The following is a 24,079-nucleotide window of genomic DNA, read 5'->3' as shown; positions in this document are numbered from 1 at the left end:
TTACCTCAAAAGGGTGCAGGAGGGGCAACACACCAGAGCTGTGCTGAAAAGAGCTGTTGACATATCCTAAATGACAGTGGGGGGAGTCTCCTAGCAGCCAGCCAGGGAGATGTGCTCAGCTGAATGGCCTCAGAGGAGCTAGAAGGATGGAGGAAGCAGCAAAGGATGTTCCTCATCTCTGTTCTACTTTCAGAGGGCACAAAGAAAATGTTTGGTGAAGAGGGGCTTTCAAAGAGCACAGCCCAATAAGCCACCCATGAGCCCTCCCTGGCCTGTCCCCTCCTCTTAAACTAATGAGATTTCCATCCACCCAGATCTGTTAAGATGGAAGGAGAAAGGAAGGACTAAAGCAGACATAAATTTCATGTCTAAAAGCACTCTGAGATTTTAAAGTCCACAAGACATGGTGGAGCCCACTCATTAAGTGGCATGCTTAATTTTCCCCTTGATTTTTGCGGATTACTTCAGGATGTCAGAGACTGATTACATCATCTTTGCTAGTCTTTTCTTTTGTCAGTGACTTTTGGGGCTGCTCAGGCATGCTTTGTGTATGTGTGTGAATGTGCACGTGCAGGAGATATTGAAGTGTCTGGATTCTGTACATGTTGTTTTACACAATATATTGATAAAGCCTCAGGCTTTAAGAAGAATAAAGCTGGAAGAATCAGCACAGATAATAATAACTTCTGCTAATGGTGGTGATTTGGACAGCAACCAGAAACTAAATCAGGTACGTTTAATTTTTTGCCACTATAAAATATTGTTCCTGGTCGCTTGCTTTGCTCAAGAGTACCCTGAAAACTAGAACTGGGGAGAAGCGATTAATATTATGCTTGTCAGGTGCTGAGCAAGTGTCTCCTGGGAACAATTTCTAATATTCAGAATAAAATTAGAGCCCGTGACAGCTCTGCCACCCAGTATTAAAACTCTTCCACTCCCTAAATATTCCTTGATTTTACCATTTCTGTAAGCACCTGAGAATGGATGGTAATTCCCCTGAGAAGAAACCTTAATAGCGTAATTATAGCTGCAATGCACCCTTTCTGCTCCAGTTTTGTACTTCAGGGGAGCACAGTACTGTAATCTCACTTCTGGGATGATATATATGTGGCTCCCACTGAGTTACTGCTGATCCTGAAATGCATCATCTGCTGTCATTCCAGATCTGCTCCTTCTCTCCCCTCTGCTTGTGGTATTACTATAGCACCTCAGGACCTACTGCCTCAACACTATCCCGTCCTAAAAAACCACTACAACTCAAAAAAGAAATCTCCTTGCTGTTGCAAATGTGAGCTAAGTCACGTTTAGCCACATGGTCTCAGTCTGGCCAGGCCACGTGGTCTCAGACTAGTCAGTGTCAGCCTTTCAGCAGGTTTCAAATTTCAAAGAAATTTCCTTTCTTTTTTCTGTCTTAAGACATGGACTGAGAGTTCTTGAGATATTGCAGCAGGGGAAAAAGAAAAACATGGTCCATCCTGATGTGAAACAATTCTTGAAGGGGCTGCTCCTGACAGGGCTACTATTGACCTTGGCAATATGATGGATTGCCCCAAACTATCTATATCATCCCAGGGAAGATGCATAGACATTTCCTCTTACACATATCTTTCGAATCACTCATCAAAGTGTGGACTACACCGTGGGGCAAGAGCTGAGGTCTTGTTGATCTTCCCAAGCTGTTTTTGCTTTAGCAAAACACAAGCAGGCAAAATTTAGGCCTGTGTTGTTTGCTTGACATACATAAACAAATTACATTGTGGGTCAGATGATACATAGAAGCTATCCTGTTAGCTTGACAGCCTATAGTGAGTATGTGTTGGTTTAGAAAAGGAAAAAAAGACACAATATTTTTGCTCAGTTGGAAAGTGTAGGTTGTTTTTTATCATTATGTACAGAGAACTGTGAAGTCAGTAACCACAAGACCAAGCAGCATAAGTGCTGAGGTAAGCATAACAAAAGTCTTCTGAGTAGCCAATAAGAGTTATATCCTAATGTGGTAGCCAGTGCAGTTAAGAGAGCTTAGGAAGTGAATATGTAAAAGAGCTGCAATAAAGTATGAAAGGCAAGCCTGAGGGGGTGGCTGTACGGAGTTTTCCACAGGACAATATTTCAAGGTGTCATAGCACCCCATATCTGGCAGGTTGTGTTCAGATAAACAAGGCGCAGAACTGCTTTGATGTTGGAAATATGCAGAAATTTTAACTCTGCTTCATGATTTCTGCTTAAGCAAGCCTGTGACTTTCTCTAATAATCTTTGTGTGACTGATCAGAAGCAAACCAAACAGAGATAAGGTGTGGCAATTGTGCTACTTAGTTTCAGTGTTATCTGATGTTTGTGATCCAGGTCTTCCATAATATGGGCTATTGATACAAAACTAGTCATTCTTTGCTGTCAGTGAAGCTAAAGCAGGCTTGCATTCAGTTCAAATCTCCCTTTGAATACTATTGTTAGGAGAGAGACATTTAACTTTGTCCTAGGTGATACAGTCATTAGGATAACAATTAACAAAAGCGATCCTGTCCCTTGCTGAGCAGTGAAAGGCGTCTTCACCTACATAGCCTTTCTAAGGGGAGTGGCACAAAGGAGGAAAGAAGGACAGCATCCCCTGTTGGAGCGAAAAATAGGCTACAGGCAAGCACCATACCACCTGTGAAAGGCTATGAAATAAAGGAGAGAGTCCCAAAGCAGAAGTTACTCTTGATAAAAGGAAAGACCTCCTCCAAAAAACAGCAAAGGCTGGGGAGGAGGGGGAGAAGTGCGTAACTAGTGATGGCTTGGTGGGGCAGAGTTTGCACCTGCAAGAGATTGTTTGGGATTTGGGTGCATATTCCCTGGCAAAATATGAATTTAAACATTTCTGAAATAGTTGTTCAGGTATCTTGAGTTTCATGGAAGTCTGCAGGCAGCTTAGTATGAGGTGTTGCAAGATAAAAACAGCTGTTGCTCTAATTTATACCTCAGGGCCTTTTTGCTACTCAATGTATGTTGAAATGGAGTGGGCCTAAAGGGAATGTAAATTCATCTTATTTCTGCCCTCGCTTTAGGCTGTTCTCTCAGAATGTAACACGATACACTGTGCTTTTTCCTAGGAATTTCTTTCTGCTGAGCTCCTCAAAATATAATTTTTCATTATTTTTTTAGCTCATGGTCTATATTTGACTTTTATTGCCTACAGTATGTGAGCATGCAATGAAACTCATTTGGCCTCCTAACATCTATGTAGAAGTAGGTAGATTTCCAGAAAAGAAATGGAGTCCCTGAAATGAAATGCCTGTTTTCTCTGACTCTCACTGAAATGAATGGGAACCAAATTGTGTTATAAAGCTGTCTTTAATGACTTGTAAGAGTTAGTGATAAAGTAGAGACTTGACTTGGGCATGAAGGATAGCAAGGAGCACTTTAAAAGGTGGAAAATCCTTTTCACTATGAACTAGTGGCTCTTTCAGTGAATGCGTCTTCCTCTCAAATATATGTGCCACTGACAAAATTAGGCCACACCACTGAATTACAGAATCTTTGGTGTAATTAGGCAGTCTTATCCTTTATATTTCATCTTTCATTGAGACTGCATATTGCATTCTCTTTCTGTGTTGAATATATTTCAACTTGTGATTCAAAGTAGTTCTTCCTGGGAATAAGTCACTGCAGTATGCTGAGCTTATATCAAGGATGCTGGAATACTCCACTCACAATGCAAAATTCAAAGGCTTTATTAATATTTTGCATTATTTTTGCATATGTCTCATTAAGCATATAAATAGACTCCTGTTTAGCATATGTATCAGTGACATGCGATGGAAAGGATATAAACTTACAGAAATACAGCTGTATCCAGTGCCTTCCAAAAATAGCTAAAGATTCTTTATCTCCTTTAAAGATAACATTTCTGAAAGCTGTCAATGTATATGACAACTTCTGGATCTAATGTGTATTACTAGTAAAGCTAGTCATAGGAAATGTGATGGAACCACAGTCAGTCCATGTGAATATTTTTGATTCTACTGAAATTGAGGTACTTTTTGACTCAGTTTAATTTCCTTTTTAAAGAAGAAAGAGTAAGATTCTAAGAATGTGATGATGTCTTTTTTTAATTTAGATTTAAATTTAATTTAATTTAAATTTGTGAATCTTTATTTATTCATTTGGAAGTCACCACTTGCCCACTTTATTGTTTTTTTCCTATAGGGAAATATTTAATATTTCAAATCGAAACAGAAATAGAAGATTTGTGTTTTGTTGGAATGAAACATTCCTGAGGACCCCAAACAATCCACTCTTATTCTTATTCTTCTTGAGGGGAGACTTTATCGCTCCCTACAACTACCTGAAAGGAGGTTGTAGCAAGGCGGGTCTAGGTCTCTTTTCCCAAGTAACAAGTGATAGGACAAGAGGAAATGGCCTCAAGTTGCACCAGGGGAGGTTTAGGTTGGATGTTAGGAAAAATTTCTTCACCAAAAGGGTTATCAAGCATTGTAACAGGCTGCCCAGGGAAGTGGTTGAGTCACCATCCCTGGAGGTATTTGAAAGATGTGTAGATGTTGCCCTTAGGGACATGGTTTAGTGGTGGACTTCGCAGTGTTAGGTTTACAGTTGGACTCGATGATCTTAAAGGTCTTTTCCAACGTAAATGATTCTGTGATTCTATGATTCTTGGTCACCAGGTAGAGCTCTTCTTCCTGGAAAATTTCAAAACATTCAGATGTTCTTCCCACCTGGAATGAAGCCAGTCTGTGCAGCTCCATTTACAATAGCAGCTTTTCTCTCTCTACTTTTTCTCTTGCATAACCATCTGGCTTTCAAACTTTTTATTCTTGGTAATATTATTTACCTTTCTTCACAGTTCCTGTTTCAGTAAGCAGAGTTAAAATTTCATCCCTTTACTCCCAGGGTTTCTGTAGCTTGAAGACCAAGATAATACTGCAAGGCATTTCTTGGCCTGATCTAATCAGGTGAAAATGCTTTGCAGAAGCAAAGCCGGTGGACTCAATTAACCATGAGATTTGACTTCTGTGGGTTAAACCTAATGATTTTGTGTAACTGCCTTCTGACCCCAGCCAATGTTCCACATCTGACTGCATCCTGCTCATTTGCTGCAAGAGGTGGTTTGAATTTCTCTATCTAGCTAATAGTTTTTTAGAATTCAAATCATATTCTGATCTCAGAGACTATTTAGAGAAGTTTGAAAGGAAGCAGCCTTCTAGCTTTGGGGGATGCGCTTCTTAGCTCTGTGCTTTTGACTTTTCTTTTCATTATTTCTTATTTTCCTGACAATAATACTATCAATATAAAGTTAAAGGGAATTCCCTGGCTGAACTTGTCTTTTCACAGACTTCTTATCTGTCTAAACATTCATCTGTCCAGAGCTTAGATCCTGCCTTAAAGTTTTATAGCAGTTGTTTTTATCAGATACTTTAGAGATTTTTTGTGAACATTCTTCCTTTTCTCTGTTTTTCAGAGTAAACTCCAGAGAAAAAGACTGATTTTCATGTAAACTCCATAACACTGTTCGTATCCCAGAGTCCCTTTGTAGCTGCAGTTAGCCTGGGATCCAGGGCTAAAGCAAAAGGTGATAAAAGGAAGAAAGGACTCTTCAATGCAGAGGTAGAGCAGCTGAATTGCTCCACTGTGGGTTTAATGTCAAGTTGCACCCCAGATTTCTTCCAGAGTCTGTCCCTTTTCCACTAAAGATATCAGTAACATTATGGTGCCTGTAGCATTCTCTTATGTGATTTTGGGTATAGACACCATAGTAACTTAGGTGCCCTGTGAATTCCTTCAGCTCTGGATTGATCTTTTTTGGATTTGTATGACATGAAATGAAACAGACTCTTCTTGGTGATCAAAATGGTTAAATGTTTGGCTTACACAGTTGGCACTTTTTAACCTTTTGAAACCCAATAAGCATATAACAAGGCCATTTGTCTAAGCATGTGACATTGACTCTGTGCCAGGACTCTCCAGACCTTCTCAGTGTTGGATAAGTAATGCACAGTTTTACCCAATATAAACTAATCAAGTGGACTACATCTATTGGTACGTAATAATTTGTTGCTAGCCACAATCCCTGACACTAAATGTCTCTTGGGTGTGTATAACCCTGATTGCAAGCCAATCCTTGCTACTTGTGCTTTGCCACCTGCATATCAAACAAACTGTGCTTTTCTGTTGTACCATCTATCCTTTAGAGTGTAAGACTTTAGAAAAGAAACATGACTAAGGCATCTCTTATTGAATTTTAGGGCAATGCTTTAACACATCACACCCTGAGTATTCTGCTAAGCCCTTCTAAACTGCATGTGGAAGAAGTGACAGAATTAAGTTCATGCCTACTGCCCCCTGTCACAGTTTGGCTGCTAAAACAAAAGCTTCTCCCATCACTACACTTAAGCTTTGCTAGTGATATCAGTCACCTCAGGAGGCAAACACAAATTGTACTGGAATATTACTACCTGGCTCACAGTGTCTGAACGCTCTCTGCTCTATCCAACCAGAATATGACGAGAGTCTCCTAGATCTTTTATAAATATTTTATTTAAGGCACAGAGTTGTTACTGAAAAGGTATTCACAATGAACACAAATAAATTCATTTTCTTAAGCTACAGCAAATAATTAAAGAAAATCGTAATTTAACCAACTTAACTCTGTATCACACAGCTTCTTTGCTGGTATAAATTGACTTTTAGCTCTTTTTTCTTCAGTGGAGCTATACTAATTTATATTTTTGGAGAATCTGGCCACATCTCCTTATTGTGCTAAGGTTATCTATGTTGTTGAATGCCATCTACTGCAAAGATCATTTAGTGTGTAGGGAAGTCAGCTCAGGGACAACTTGTCAGATCTTATTATTCCTGACTGTTGTGGCAGAATACAATCAGAAATGCAGAAAGCATCTCTCTCAGAAAGGTGAAAGAGCAATACAGAAGAGCGGAGACACACTAATATATCTAGAACATGTCATCCTTCCGAAAACGCATGTTTTGCTGGAATGTGATTTTTAAAAGAGTGATAAATCTTTGTATATTTTAGAGATAACTGACATTTTCTTGATTTTGTTTCCCTCTTCCCCCAACATTTTAATGGAAAAAATTATTTAAAACATTTTATTAAAAACTCTTACTAAGAAACAGTCCTAGTAAAATTTCACTGATATAGAAAGCATGGGTATTTTCAGCTTTATTCCTTATCCTACAGCTTAGATTTCTATGTTTTAACTATGTACAATAATAATGATTGCTATAGCTAAGCAGCTCAATGAAAATTTGGAATATTGCAGTCACATGCACAAGTAGTCCGTTCTAGTACAGGTATTTTTGATAGAATAGATTTACAGTTCAATTTTGGATGAAGTAAAGTCAAGCATTACGAATTAGTTTCATGTACAATTTTGCAAGCAGACACAAATGGCAAAAATATCAATTATGAGTACAATACAAAGGGAGTAGGAAAACTGACCTCCTGTTTTTCCTGCCTCTGGGTAACATTTTTGAGAAGATATGAAGGTAAGTGAATTGGGGTCATCAGAAGGAAAGATACACTTGAGTAGAAAAACCATCATATCAGATATATGAATCCTCCATTTTTCATTTCTTCAACTCTATTATATTGATTTCTGGCCTTGCTTGAGTCTTTCTCACCCAAGGGGAAAGGGTCTTTCAAAGTTTCATGGACTCAACTTCCCACTCAAGGTATCAATGAGGTTGGTATTTTCAACAGGAAAAGCAGCACGAATACACACAGTGTGGAGTGGTTCCTTCAGAAATAAGTCAACAATGAGAAAATGTAATGGGGGAGTTGTGTACAGTGCCTCATAACTTTATGTGAGAAATAGCAGGGTTTAAGCTTGAGTGTTGCTTTATGTCTCTCAGCTGAAGGGTTCCTTTACCCTCTGTTATTTCTGTACTCAACACTGAATTACTATCAGAAACTTTGAGGCTATATCTGATAACCCTCATACCAGGACCCAGCCCTGCAGTTGACATAGTTAAACAGAGACTACTTCAGTTTGCTATAAGAAATCAGGCCCTTTCAATTTATTACTTTTCAGCATGTGCGAAATGTCTTTCTTTTTTTCTCCTCTACAGCTAAAAGATGTTTTTCCCTGGTTCACAGAGAGGAACAACTTATCTTAGGAAGACCATAATTTCTTCTGCTCTCATCTGGCCGTCCCAACCACTCTGATGGATCCTCTGCTTCTCACTGCTTGGATGGTTCAGCTGTCTATGCAACCCTACAAACTGAGGAAAGCTAAAATCTCTCTTAATTCACTTTGAAATAATGATACATAAACAGCAATGTTCCTACAGTATCAGAGCCAAGGTAGGGGAAATTTGAAGGGGCCAGATGTCTATACGCTTTCCCATTCATGAATCAAAACCCCAAAGAGCTTGGGCTTGTAATATCAAGTGAGTGTTGGTATCTCATTCACAAAGACATCCCTTTGTCTGCAAGGAAACCTTTTAATTCTCCAACAAGTTCCCATTTTCTTGACAAATCAAGGGCTAGGCCTCTGAAAAGAGCAAATGTCCCTCATTTAAGTGACATTTCCTCTGGTGGGCCCTACTCATTTCAGTTCTCATCCCTCCTAAAGAAATCTTGAGTTCTTCCCAGTAGTGCCAATGTTCAGAGTCTAAAGTCACATCTTTAGCAGGACTGAAGGGAAGCCGTGAAAAGCCTCCCAGCTACAAAGCAGCAGATTTGGTGTTTAAAGGGAGAAGCATACCGAGTCCCAAGGTTTGTTAGCAAGTGAGGACCTGATATTTTCCGTCCTTCTGCCTGAAGGAAAGAAGCAATCATCTGGCACATGTTTACAGGGCATGAAATAACAACTTGGCTTTAACATTTCAGGTCAGATCCCTTCCACTGCTGAGCTTTGAAGAGGTGGCGGGGGAAGGGCAGGAGCACTGTGCATGTATATGTATGTGTGGATTATTTTCTCCCATGCTTAGGATTTGATATAACTGTATTAGCACCTGCTGAATGGAAAACTGAATTCTTCTTGCCACTTGAATGACAAAGCTGCCAAAACTGTGATGAATATTTCTTTCAAGGCTGATAAAGTAATCTCTCAGTGCTGGTCGCAACTGAGTCTCTGGGAAACCTTCAAATGCAATTTTCCCTGTGTAGGGTTGTATTTATTTTGATTTTCAATGAATTACATCAGTGTGAAACCGCCCAAAGAGGACACATAAGGAAAGAAAAAGACTTAACTGGTGTGTTTCTGATTGACTGTGTAGCTCAATATTGTCCTGTGAGCTGCATTATCAATTAAGCTCATCCCTTTCACAGGGACTGGGACAGCTCCGGAGGGAAAACAACTTTTGCTAAGCTATATACAGGACAGTGAAATTACAATGACTGATTAGGATTGGGTCTTTGACACAGGTGAGACAGAGTAAACCACAGCCCACAGTGAATCTGGATATCGGCATTTATTTAAGAACAAGTGAGATTAGAGTTTTTACCTTACTTGATCATCTGACATATACACTCACACACTCACTCTCCCCCAGCACTGCATTCACCAGGTCTCAACTTCCCTTCCCCACGGGGAGGTGGCGTGACCAGCCAAGGTCACTGACTGTCTGCCAGCATTCATCTTCCTGATCTCCATGATCTTCCCCACACCCCACATCTTTCCTCCAGCAGGTTCTTCATCATCTTTCTGGCCCCGCTTCCTCCTTCTGAGACCGCTTCTTTTTGAGAACCCTTTTTTGAACAGCCTCCTCTTTTTCCAATCCTCCAAGTCCCCTGTTTTCCCAACCTAAACAGTCTACATGCAGAGCAATAGACTACAATGCATGAGCAGCCAAAAAGTTCAGTTTTTATCATTCACCCCCTCACATGTGTACACCCAATTATCTGCTGCCTGTTGGCATTCACTGTTCAAACTATTTTTTTGCCTATAATAGTTTCAGCTGGTGAAAATCAAACTCTCCCCCAGAGTCAGCAGAGCTGTCCTGATTTTTGCCAGTTCAGAATCTGGCCCTGATACACCTTGCCTGCATTCCACAGGTGGAAAAAGGGGCTTGAAACATTTTCAGGCATGTTTGTTCAGCAGAAACAAATCCTAGAGGTAGAAAAATCCTTTTCTTACTTGCTTGAATATTTGTGTTGTTGTTTTACAACAGAAACGTTATTTTTCTCATTAAAATCTTGTGTACAATATTGTTTGCGCATCATGTAAAGCCTACACATAAAGAAGATATACTGTTTTTCCTCTTCATTTTGCTTGTTTAGCTAAAGTCCTGTGTAATTACTTTTATGCAGGGGTGTGCCGCTGAGGGCAATTTGAAATGCAATGCTTGCTACTCTCCCAGCAATGAGGCTACCTCCATGAATCCCCAGCTGGAACCTGTTTGAGTGCTGTGCCCCATTTCATATTGATGCAAAAAGCAACATTAAATGGAGAGCACAGACTGAAAGAGAGGGACATTTTGCAAACTTCCCAAGTAACCTTGTCAAGAATATGAAAAGTTCTATTACCTCCCTCCCTTCTACATTACCTTCCAGTATGGTCTGCTTCTCATATCTCCCCCTTCTTAACATTTTTTTTTCTGTGGTGAATTAAACCACCAAAATACAATGGCAGAAAGATTTGGAGTTTAATGTTTGCATGTCTGGTCTCAAATTTTGGCAAGGTTTGTTCATTCCCCCTGCCCCACACTTCTTCTTCAGGCAGTTTCACAGATTTGATGATAGAAAGAATTATGATGAGCCTGCATGGATCCCTTGCCTTACACCGCACGTCACTAATCAAATGAATCTTTGGGAAAATAATTTTAGAAAATTATGCGATAATAGTGCTTAAAAGACACCTCTGTGTGTGTGTGCAGACAGACCTGAATTCCACTACCCATGTTGTGGACTAAATGCATGCTTTTTGGTCCAAGAGATTTATAACCACCTTAGCTCTGTTTGTCCCTGATATGCCTGCTTTTTAGAGTATTCCCTGCATTGACAACCTTCAGGTGAGAGCAGCCTCAGCTGAGCAGCATACACTAATCTCTGAGTTCCCCTGTGCGTGAATAGTGTAAGAAAATCAAAATTTTGCCACTTTCCAATGATATAAGCCAAGATTTTAAGTTTCTGTATGGGTTATGGAATTTCTGTCTCCCCTTTTGGGAATGCTTCGTCCCTGGGGTAGCACTCAGGATAATAGAGGCACAGAAGGGATTTGATGGGATGGGGGAGCTGCTGGCATGCTGGACATTAGGCTGTGGATTTCCCTTTGCAGAGACACAGGTGACAAGAAAGGAGAGTTTATTAGGAAACTCTTTCCTCCTTCTCCTTGTGCAACAGAAAGCTGAAACGTATTGGGGGAAAGAGGGGGTGTCAGTTTCTGTTTGGATGATAGATTAAAGAAAGATAACCTAGGAGCTTTAGCTGAACTGGTATGGCAAGTAGGGAAGTCGGGCTGCAGTGTCTTTTTGTAGTTTGAGCCTTCCGTAGTTATCTGAACCACTATTGAGAGCAAAAGCTAGCTCTGTGTATCTAGAGGTGGCCTGATTTCACATTTCTGTGGGCAATGCATGTCTATTAGTTGGTGCTTCTACTATGTCCCCTGAAATGGGGAGCAGCCCTGCAGCTGTCCCATCCCCATGGTGGCAGAAGTTGCTCAGAATTTGCTTTACCCATTGCTAAATAAAACAACATCTGGATTGAGCAGCGGGGTAATACTGAGTAGCTGCCTCTGCAGAACCATGGTGAAGTGCAAGAAACACAGCTCTTTGTCTCCCTCCAATGGCTAATTCATGTCAGAGCGTGCAGCTGGGGGTAACACCCCTGCGCCATTTCCACCATGGGCAAACCTTCCAGTGACTGCTCCTTTTAGCCTCTGAATCAGCTGCCTAAACGTCTATATCCAGAGGTTTGGAGTTGTAACTTTGGAAACAGTCTGGAAAAAGGTGTATTTATATGTGCTAATGCTTTAGGACAGGGCGTTTAGTTGCCTAAGCTGAGACGTGGGGCAGAACAGAGGGCTCCAGCCTCCCTCTCTGAACCATAGTCACATCATATAAGGTCTTTCCCCCTTCATAAACTCATCTAGAAAAAACAAGCTGGTAAATACAGCTGAGACATACGAATTTCTACATCTCTTCTTTGATGAAAGAAAGCATGTGGGATTTGCAATGTTCAGTAGCAGCAAAGAGCTGGCTTTTAGCTCTCATCAGAGAAATATCCGACAGTACAGCTCTCCTCTGTGTCCCGCTGTGGCACCGGGGCCATCCTGCAGCATGCTGGCCCGTCACTGCTGACACCTGCAGCACCCTTGGGCTTCGGGAGGGTTTGGTGCTCCGCCGCCTGACCTTTGCGTGTGTGTGATCTGAGAAGATCACAGCCTGCAGTAATACAGCCACAGGCAGAAACAGAGGTTTGCTACAGCTCCAGCTGCTCTGAACTAGAGATGGGCAGACCGTGAATCAATGCAGATGGAGAGGCACTGAGAGAGCAACAAGGTGCTGAGGGGAGTGAGGGGCTGGTCTCCGGCTCTGTTTCTGACTTATGCCAGCAGGCCACAGCTAAGGTCAAAGTACTGTCTGCACAGACAGGAAAACAAGTATTATCAAAAGACACATCCAAATAAAAATGCCACAAAAGACACATCGAAAGATACCTTAAAAAAAAAAAAAGTTGAAAGATAAGAAGCTTTGCCTAGAGATGGCCTGCATTTTCTGTAGCTAGCATCACTGTGTCCTACCCTCCTGTCTGGAGCCCAAGTGGCTGGCTGGATGGGGGAAGAGGAGAGGAGAAAGAGATCGCCTACATCTCAAGGCCACAGCTCAGCTTGACCTCGTGCCCTTAAATTCACAGGAAGTCCCTGTAACAGCTCTGCTACTGCATCTCTCTGTCAAAACAGACAGGAGTAAATGTCATCATTAACATGTTGCAGCCAGGAAGTCAAGGCAATAACATGCAAGGTGTCAGCAGAGCCGAGAGGGGAAGCCAGTGCTTGTGGCGTCTAAACCTAGCACTGAACCACACATCCATGCTAGTGCTGACCCAACAACTCCTCTGCCCAAGGGCCTTGTTCCTGTCACCTGTGACTAACAGCACCCTTGGAGGCTGGAATCGCATTGGCGGCTGAAGGCTGCAAAGCTTCATGGTGCAGAAGAAAGAAGATGAATGAGTGGTTTGTAGGTGTTATTTGGGAGGAAAAAAGGGAAGTTCAAGGCAAGATGATAAAGCATATCCATTTTTCCTTTTCCACACTTCTATGGGGAAAACCCTCATACTACAGCTTTCAAGATGATGAAGCTCTTCCCATAAAATTACTGGCATCCCTAGTCATTCATGTGTAATTATAAAGCTGTGCTTAAATCACAAGGAAGAACTATTAGTTAGTTTCTTAAAGAAACACACATATATATGTATGTATATACACATAAGATGTGTCAGTAAAACCCAGCTGTTTATGAATTATGATTGTTTCTCCAAGGATAACCTATATCCATTGCATAGTACATATAACAGGGCAACACAGTTACAGACCTATACAAGATAAGCATGCAATAAACTATACCAGAGCTGTCTCTGGTATTCCTGTCCAGGGGTGATCTTAGAAACTTACATTCTCTTTAACTGTTACAGGCAGTGGAGATGGGAAATGGCGTAACTGGGAGCAGAAAGTTCATGTAGCAGCAGAAGTCGGCTGTTCCAAAGCCATCTGATAGTTTGATGGCCATTTGGTGGACAAATTGTGAATATTGCCAAACTGAAAGGCATGACCACAAACAAAACCCAGGAATCTTTCTTCACTAGAAACTCATCCTTCAAGGAGAAGATCTTAGGAAATTTGAACTAAGAGTTGATATGCTTATTTTCTTTCAATTATTTTAAAATCAGGCTCCTAGACAGGAGATTGCTTTTTTATTTACCTGTTGGTGACAGGCCTGTTGAGCCCAGACACAGAGCATGCTCAGAGAAAGTAAGTTTGTAAATTCTCTCCCAGACCACATTAGCAAACAAATAAACAAATAATCCATGAACCGACTCATATCCTTACTCCAGCCTGAGTTGCACATTACTCTTTGCTTGTCCCTCCATCGCCAGAATTTAAAGACTCTTGACTACCCCATTGCACAGCTGTCAGAGCAGTAGAGAGCCACAGGTAGAGAACATCTCAAGGTACCAATCCCAAAGCTGCTTCTTCCTCACACCCTAATCTTCTAATCTCCTGGCTAAATCCTAATGAAATGGGATAGTAGATAATGAAACATTTATCTACAGTGGGACAATAGCGTTCTGCAATACTAACTGATGCCAAGAAAACTTTGATCAACTCCCTTCAGGACAACTTAACTTTGCAAAGAGCTGTTCTTACAGCAAACATTTATTTTTACTATTGGCAAAAGACACTAAAGAGTTAATGTGACTGATGATTGATTGATTTCTCTCGTGCTTTTATCAGCCAGATTGTTTATTCCTAGCACCCTGTTCCAAGCAAAGACTGTTTTAAAGGATTTAGATTGGCAACAAGACTATGATATTCACCTACCAATGTGGACAGCATCACCATGACCACCAAACTTTTGTCCTAACCCATCATTATAGGGTTAGAGGTTACTACCAACAACTGGCTGTCACAAGTTGAGTTCTCAGTGGCTTCTGTTTGATTGGTAAAGGCATTGCTATTTCTTATCCTCTGAAAGGAGGTGAAAAACCTTGATGCTGTTTTTCTTTGTCAGTGAGCACCAGAACCATTAATGCATCCTGGTAAGAGTTTTTTTACTGAGTTGTTACTCTGAGATGAAGCAAACCTTTCAGCCACAAAGTTCTCTCAACCAACCCTTGTGATCAAAAAAACCCTTTTCCATTCACCAGCTTGGAATAACACTGCTGCATTGTTCTGAGGTCGCTAAATCACTGGTCAGTTCTTGACATCCCCAAAATAAGATATGGGAAAGCTATTGTAGCCAGAGCTCACAGTGCCCAGCATTGCAGTTATTACTGTAGACTTATGACTTCAACCAGAGATATCTGTCTCTGTCCTCAGTGCTGGCTAAGATGGCAGTCATCTTATGGTAATGATTAATCTCTAAAGAGAAGTCATAGAGACTATATTCCCATTGGAAAATGCTAATTTGTTATATGCAAACCACTTCACCGAAACATGCTGCCTCTAATTTCAGAACTGAAAAGGCTTCAAAAACTGAAATAAAATGTGAAAATGGGGTCAAAACATTCTATTTGTGGCATTTAAAGCAGAATAATTTGATCTTTCATTCCTTTTGGTTTCTATTTATTTATTTATTTATACAAAAATATAAACCAAATCTGAATGAAAAGTCTGACCCATGTCAAAAGGAATGTCTCCTACCTCTAGATTTTTCCACCATGATTTAAGTGGCAAGACTTTTACTACATTTTGGCTTTGTAAACTCAAACCTTTAAGATTCACCCTAAATTAATAAAAAAAAAAAATTATTTCACAACAATATTCACCAGAACTTGGACCTGAAATGGGTGACTGCTACAGCGGTGGATTTTATTTTCCCCTTTTAATCAGATTTCAGGACTTCAGAACAGAGTAACCTTTTAGTTTTTCTATTTTCCGCATATCCGTGTTAGTTTTCCTACCAGCCCAGTGTCTGGAGCAGCAAGGAAAATGAATATATTCTTTCATGTAGTTAACCATCTGTATGTAGTAGAGAGAATGGCAATTGTCCAGAGGACAATGCTGCATAACATTTATTTTAAAATAAGAAGTTCATCTCTTCCTTTGCAAGATTAAAAAATCTCTCAGTCCTACAGAAATGAACCCTTTCATCCATGGCATGCATACCAGAAAAAGGTATTTCAGCACAATATTGAGCTGAAAGTCCTGCTTGGGTCATCGTGACATTGGTGATTATTATATTTGCTTAGAGAAGCAATCCTTTGTCGAGATACAGGTTTTAGACTGACAGTTTGGAGATATTTTCAGACAGGTAAGAGAAGCCAGGCTAAAGAAACAGGAAGGCATGGCTCTCTTCAAGCAACAACTTACTCTTATTAATGCTGAGAGCATCCCAGATGGGAGGGTTGTTGCATGATGCTCTGCACACACAAAGACAGAGTTGCAGCTATTATCTTGTCCCCGAGTGACTGGAACAGAAAAGTGCCATTTTCTGTTTGTGGCAGCACTTTTCAAGAACAGCAGTGGCACAGCACCACAGATCATAAAGCATTTTGCAAACCGTAAATCACAAACCATGCAAGTGCAGACAGTGTTTTATCCCAGCTTCCTTGGAGCGCAAATTAGGGAGCCAGCGAGCCCATGTCTAATGTATCTGTAACTATGTACTACAGCTCATTAAAGCAACTCTCAGTGAAGTTAGACTTGTTGCTTCTGAATGACAGGACCCCAGCAGAAGAACCGGGAAGATCTTTTTTAGCCATTAACAACAGAGGACCGATGATTGGCATTGAATCGCTCTGAGGCCAAGGAGTAGTGACACATTCACCTATGGCTGTGGCAGCCTGCCCAGCTGGACTATTGTAATTCTCCCTGCACAGGATCAAGAGTGTTCGGGAAGACACAGCTGTTGGTGCAGAGTAAGTAGTAGTAGTAGTAGTCAGTCTTCAAAACTCTTTGAAATCAAAATTACTGCATCGCAGGACTTTGACAGAAATGTCATCTTCCAGACAGTTAGAGAAGACAGAGCTATATGGATAGGGACAGAGCTAAGAGGAATATAGGACCATGGAGGTAGGAGTCTTGAGGCAAGCAAGAGGATGAGGTAAGGTTGTCCTGGGAAAGTGCTATCAAGTCCAAGGTCACCAGCTGCCACATGGCTGAGCCAGGAACAGGATGCAAGTCTTCTGAGTTAAAATCCAGTGCTTTAGTCTCTAGATCACACTTCTAGGCCAGAAGGAGGGCTATGTCTAGCTCAGATGTCTAAATCCCTTTTGAAAGGCAGAAAATGCCTAAATTGCATCTCTTGCCCATAAGCAACACCTGCTCATTTAAAACAGGAATCTGAGTATCTACAGTCTGATTTCCTAAACATTAGGCTAACATGCAGGGCAAAAGTGATACAATGTGTTGGGACACACTTTGAACAGGATAATTTCTTGACTATTTGGTTTTGTCTGAAAGCTGGTTTCTGAATTCAAACTATTGCCCCAACCACGTGGTCAGTATTTAATGCCTGACAAACTGTACAGTATGTAAAAGCCATCATACTTCAGAACTTAAAAGGAAACTCAGGAATTCTGTGGTATGGTGATGAGTATCTGGTCTGCTAAGGAGCTCTTTATATCTCCATATCATAAGGAGTATATCATATCTCTTTTTGCTTCAGTTTCTTCCTCTGAAAAGAAAAGGCATTTTGTTACTGATCTCCTTTATAAAGAGCTCAAGAACTGAAAATGATTATGAATACATAAAAATATCCCTATCTTTGGGAAAAAAAAAATTGAAGAGTTGGGCCTGTAAGTATTGTTGCAACTAGCAATTTACATCTCATTATCTTCTAGAATATTAACTTTTATCATACCGCGTATTCTCCTTACACTGTTCCCTTTCATACTTAGGTTGACTGTAATACAAAATCACAGGAAAACCTCTCTCTTGTTTGGTTCAAGTTAATTATGCAGTAGTTCAGGGATTTTGATAAATTGATACTTCACCCCCATCATTTTTGGAGCTGAAGAGGATGGAAGAAAGAAAGATGAGATTTTCTCCTTAATGTTTTGCTTTACAAATGAGAAAAAAATATGTAATTATTTTGTTTCCATTACATGTGATCCTGCTAAGGCAAACCATAAATGGCTGTGCTACTGATGTTTGGACTCACAAGGGTGAGACACAGACTTTACTTCTGAAAGGGTCAATTCTCCTTCAAATGAAACATGATAGTATGTTTGGAGGAAGAGGACACAAGTTCTCATTCTTACCTCCTCGGGTAGTTTTATAGAGGCACAGTTGTCCATGATATATGGATTGTGTCTCAGTATTTCTGGGTTATTTTCGTTTCACAGGTGTGGCCTCCATCACTTATGGATCATGATGTTCACTAGAGCAGCAAGACAGGAGGTGACTGCCTTGTCCCTCTCCTCAAAAGGAGCATTTTGAGCCCATGGCCAGCAGCAAAATATGTTGATGGACTTTTCAAATGGATCAGTCTTGCACCTTTGTGGGGAACTCTGTCAAATCTGGCCTACTGCTTATGGGCTCAATCCAGCAAGATGCTAAGCCCATTGCTGAAGGTGCTGAGGGTGGACTCACAGGAGCAAACTTCAGGCTTACTGAGAATTCCGGCTTCGTAAAAGGAAAAGGTTGTCAAAATCCCACTTTCCTAATTTTAAGGACCAGATTCACCTGCTGGAAATCAGAATAGCTCAGCTGATTCAGAAAAAGCTTAGCAGTTTAGCAGATTGTCCTTATGCTTCTTTGAAAGTTTTTTTTTAATCAACATGTCCCATCTCTCCTATCTGTTTTTTTTTTAAGTCTTTCATTTGGCTTGATGCAGCGAGATGATTTACAATGCTGCAAGCATCACAATTAGCATGATACTAACACATGAAGAGAGTTTTGATATTAGTAATCCTCCTGGCCACCTGAGGTGTCTTTTGCTGATCCTTTTTCACATTTTTTTACAAAGGTCTGTGTACACACGTGCATACACACAGACGTGGAAGACAGTTAGCTGTATATTGAAATGTTGTTTCATAAAATGATTTTTTTTCTGGAAAACATATTTTATATGCTAAATAATAGTTCAGATGCTCACCATTATCCCCCCTTTTTTTCCCCTGGATTATCAGAGACAGAGGCAGCATTTAATCAGAATGGAGAACCACCAATTGGCTGTTTTCCCTGTTACATTGTCTCTGAATCCTTTAAAAAAAACTAATTAATTAATAGATGGGGCTAAAGAGAGTTGTTTTTTGTTGGTTTTTTTTTCACAAAACATGTGCAGTCTCTGCACATACTTTTACAGATGTAGTATGTCAGAGGTGTACAGCCCAGTCCTTTATTGCTGCAGGTTAATTTGACACCAAGAATCATGTGCCTTGTAAATGACAGTAATGCTTTCAGGAGATGCTAAAAAGTCTTTATGTGCATTAATGAACTAACCAGAGCCCTTCAGCAGCCTCTGATAGAAAGGCAATCATTATCACAGCTGGATGAACTATGGCAACAAACTGAGTTGTCACTGTCACACCCAGAGACAGTGGAAAGGTTGGGACTGCAACCCCCACCGCATGCTGATTTATCCAACCTGTGTGTTACCCACTGCATCAGTCAATAGCTCCATCTACCACACTTTCAACTTCCCATTTTCAGACCCCTAAATATTTTCTAGCAGAACAGAAATTCCAGCAGAGCAGATTTAACTCTAATGATTTTCTTTCTTAGTTTTCGTTTGTTCCACTGAAGATGCAAAACAAATTTAGTGGCAACAGACAAAATGAAGGATCCCTCTGCCAGCTAGATGACACATATCCTCTGTTCCAGAGCAGGCCTTAGAGGGGAAAAAATTGTTTGTCTTTGAAATGGACCATGGTAGTAGACTTCAGAAATCTCCTAGGTTTAGTTGCAGTTTGCAGTAATATTACTGCTGGTATAGCTCATTCCTTCTCTCCAGATAGGAATGGAGGGTACTGCTTTCATGGCCTCTATGATAAATGAGTGTGTACAAATTCCAAGATTCTATTCAGAATGGTATTTTCAAATGTAAGGTTTCCTGTTAAAAAGCTAGGCAGTTCATTTTGTCATCTCTGCTTCAACTTCATCAGAAGCAGAGAACTCATTTCTCTGTTTGAAGAAATTTAATGTACAACAAGAAAAAAAGCAACTCTCCTTACAAAAAGAGGCATTTTGCTAAACTTGAGTGTTAAAATGAAACCCAAAGTTAATTCAGGAATGACTATGATTTCTTTCTATTATTTATTTTTACTGTGTCAGTTATATGCAGATTGGAGGTACTTCTCAGCAAGTATCAATGGGGAGAGCACTAAGGACATCACAGGGGCTTTAGTGAAAAATTCACATCTAGGAAAGAGCACAGACATCATTGAACCAAACTGCTGTGGATTTTCAGTTTGTGCAAACTCTGTTTTAGACACCCCAGCTTCTCAATGAGATCTCGAAATGGCATAAATCAGAACAGCTCCACTGAAGTTGATGATGTGGTCAATAAACTGAGGTGTATCTTAGTCTTTGATATTTTACTTGTAACAACAATGCCTCCAACCTCTGATGAGGAAGTGCTGCAGTGGTCATTTTTGCAATGTCTTCAATAAGTATATATGTGTTAACTGCTTTCCTCCACTATTTGCATAATTTTTATTTAATTACTATCATGGTTTAACCCCAGTCAGCAGCTAAGCACCACGCAGTGTCTCCCTCACTCCCCCCTGCCCTGCTCCCAGTGGGATGGGGAGGAGAATCAGGAAAGAAGGTAAAACTTGTGGTTTGAGATAAGAATGGTTTAATAACTAAAGTAAAATATAATACTAACAATAATAATAATGAACTATAATAAAAGTAACAATAATAGTAATGAAAAGGAATATAACAAAAAAAAAGAAGAGGGGAAAAAAAGGAAAAAAAGACAGTGATGCACAATGCAATTGCTCACCACCCACTGACTGATGCCCGAGCAGCGATCCGCCCCTCCCGGTCAACTCCCCCCTGTTTATATAATGGGCATGACGTTCCATGGTATGGAATACCCCTTTGGCTAGTTCAGGTCAGCTGCCCCGGCTCTGCTCCCTCCCAGCTTCTTGCACACCTGCTTGCTGGCAGAGCATGGGAAACTGAAAAAATCCTTGACTTAAGATAAGCGCTACTTAGCAACAACTAAAACATCGGCATGTTATTAACATTATTCTCACACTAAATCCAAACCACAGCACTGTACCAGCTACTAAGAAGAGAATTAACTCTATCCCAGCCAAAACTGGGACAATTACCATTATTTTTATCTACACCGAGTGTTTAATTTCCTACATGTTATTATTGTTATATTTCTCATTTATGCAGTGTTCTAAGGCTCAGTTTCTTTTCTGTAGCATACCAAAATAGCTCCAGTTAAGCCAAGTTACAGATATTTACATCAGGTGACTGTTTATCTTATATGGTCTTTTACTTAACACAAAAATGAGGGGTGGAAAACAGCAAACACAATTTTGCAAAATGCAAATCTGTGCGTTTCTGATTCTGCACACTCGTGTTGCTGCTGCAGAGCAGAACACATGGATATCTTTCTGCATGACCTCATATTTCATATGCTTTCTGAGTTGAAACTCCTTTTTTTCCTCTCATTTTCCTGAATATTGTGGGGCACATGAACATTTTGATTTGGCCTATTTGCCTCAAAAAGATGATTTTTTTACTAGTGGACAAAGCTAGGGTCTTTTGCTTAGATTTCTGTGAAACAGGCAGCCACAGCATAACCTATTTGCTGTCTATGTCAGACATTCAAAAAGGATGATATGGAATAGTACTTCTATCCAGAAAGATATTCTCTGTGTATTGTGATAGTGGTGGAACACATTTTCAGATTAACAGTATACTGAATAAAGACTCAGAAGTCTTGAATATAAGGTCTGTTTTTCCAATTGGCAGTTGTCAAGTCACTCCATGTGTTCATCACTCTATACCTTAACTTTCTTTCTTATCTACCATCATCACATGAATGTAGCCTCAAAGCTGGTTGATGAGGAATTGTCTCCTGATACAACTATGGCACAGCACACAGAGAGACTTTTCCTACATTGGAATCTTTTCTCATTTACTAATAAATCAAAATTTCTATTATGGTACTACCAAAACATCCTAGATATGTTGGATAGGGACATGAGGAAAGGAGGCTTCCAAGTCTCATTCAGCTGCCTTATAGCGAAGTGAGCCTGAGCCATGATGAAAGACTGTCTCTAATACTGATCACAGCTGATTGTGCTTTCTGTTTGCTTTCTGATTCCAAGTCCTGAATCATCACCATATCTATTCCCTACAACTGTCTAGAAGAACCAAATGCAGATGGGAGGACAATTTAAAATAATGAGCTAATCACAGTTAATTTTCTTGGTATTTACTGTAATAACATTAATTTTGATGAACCCCTCTGTTATTAATGTGAATGTCACAAGTGCTTCTATAGCATTTTCACTTGGATTCCATATTAATTAACTGGGCTGTTAATCTAAAGTGTTACTGCAGGAATATAATAGAACATGACCCAGTAGGAAAAAAAAAAAGGAAAAAAAAAGATTTCTTAGTCAATGGGAAGGTATGAAATAAAAAAACCCATCAAATGACCTTCTCTCACTGATTTCTCAGACATGGTGACGTTTCAGTACCTTGGACAGAGTCACGGCCCCGTAATGGATTCCATTTACCAGTCTGCAACGTGATGATACATGGCTGGATTACCATTTAAACTCATCCCTCTTTACATGTAATGGACATAAATTGCATTTATGCTTGCTTTATAGCCCACTTTAGTGCCATCATGGAAAAGAGCCTTAGAATAAATGAGAGCAGACCCACATTTCTTATCCAGTTTTCAAAATGTGGACCAACTTGATTTTTTCTTAAGGAGTTTGGAGCTTACCAGAGTCTCCAAATAAAGGATGACAGATCCATCTGTGAGAAGCAGTATGTCAGGTTTCTGTAGCATGAGAGCTGGACAGCTAATATCTCCTCTGATTTCTGCCCGGTGCCCCTAATCACCCTCGTTATGAATTTTCTATATTGCAAGCAATGACCTGGGAGCACTATATAATTCCCTAACTGAGCCAGATCTGTTATACTTTCCTTTTATGAGCCATCCCATGACCTGATAACACAGATTATCCCAGAGAATTTAGATTCCAGGAGAAAGCACTTTTCACCTCCTTTATTTTATTTTTTTAAACCTGGGTTGAGTGGGATAGAGATGGATTAGAAGCAGCACTGTGAATGTGATTTAAAATGTATCTTGTTTCCTAGTACTCTGGATGAGATACGCCTCTCTCTCAGACTTTGGTGTTGTCATACATTTTCATTGACATAATCTAAAATTTCCTCCTATTCCATCTCTGCACCCCAGGAGGACCCCTTGCCAACCACTCCTTCAGACCCCCTGTTCCCGTTCTCTGGATCCTCCTCCTGGTGCCCAGCTGCAGTGCTGAAGGCTCCGAAGACCCAGTACCACTTTGTATGCCCCCATGGTATCACTATAAACCTCTCAACTAAATCCCTTGTTTGCTCCTCACTTTCACAGCACCAGAAAAGCCTTTCTGGCACTGGCTTAGGACTTGCTGTACAAACTGCCCCTCCATGTCTCAAATCCCTGAGTCATTTCCTTTACAGTCTATCTAACAAACTCATGTCTTGTCTCCACTCATGTGCCTCCATCTTCTTTTCTTGCCTGTCTCCAAGCTTCAGTCTGCTTTTTCTTTTCTTCCTCTGTGTGCATAGCAGACTATAGAAGTAAATAGAAAGCCAGGTATGGCACCCACATGCCTTGCTCTGGCTGCCTGTCCTAGCATGGTCTTGACACTCACAACCACCTCATCACAGCTGGCTCTGATGGTCAGCATAGATTTGTGCCTCCTGTCCTATAAAGCAAGTCCTACACACAACTCCTCAGTTTTTTAAAGAGAAAATCCTACTTAGAATGTGATTTGAAGTGCTGACTTTAGCGAGCCACTTAACTATTCCTCACCAACAGAAGGCGGTCCATGTGCCATCCTTGTTCAGAAATGTGTTCTGTGAGATGTCTGCCTGGAGGGGTTTGGCTCATACTTTCTCTTGAATGATTTGAAGTTAGGTATAAATGCATGTGCATGGTTTTAACTAACTCCAGAAGAGTCCATATCACTGATTTTCTCTGTAGTTGCTTCTCAGGTTTCGGAAATGCCAGATTTCTGTTGTGTTCAAACAATACCCGATCTTATACAGAAAAATCCAAGTGTGTTTAGTGTTTGTCATGCATCGACTTCATCACAGTCCTCATGAAAAAGAGTGATGAATAAGTGCGAGAAAGCTACGAAAGCATGATCAGTCTTGTCTGGCTCTTCTAACACGTCAGCCACGAGGAATTATAAAGACCACTCTCCTCAGTCTCAGCCTCTAAGATCACAGACCTTGTCAGTCAAGCTTG

Source organism: Gymnogyps californianus, chromosome 6 (assembly GCF_018139145.2).
Source record: "Gymnogyps californianus isolate 813 chromosome 6, ASM1813914v2, whole genome shotgun sequence".
In the NCBI taxonomy this organism is placed as follows: domain Eukaryota; kingdom Metazoa; phylum Chordata; class Aves; order Accipitriformes; family Cathartidae; genus Gymnogyps; species Gymnogyps californianus.
Note: the sequence above shows the minus strand (reverse complement) of the source record.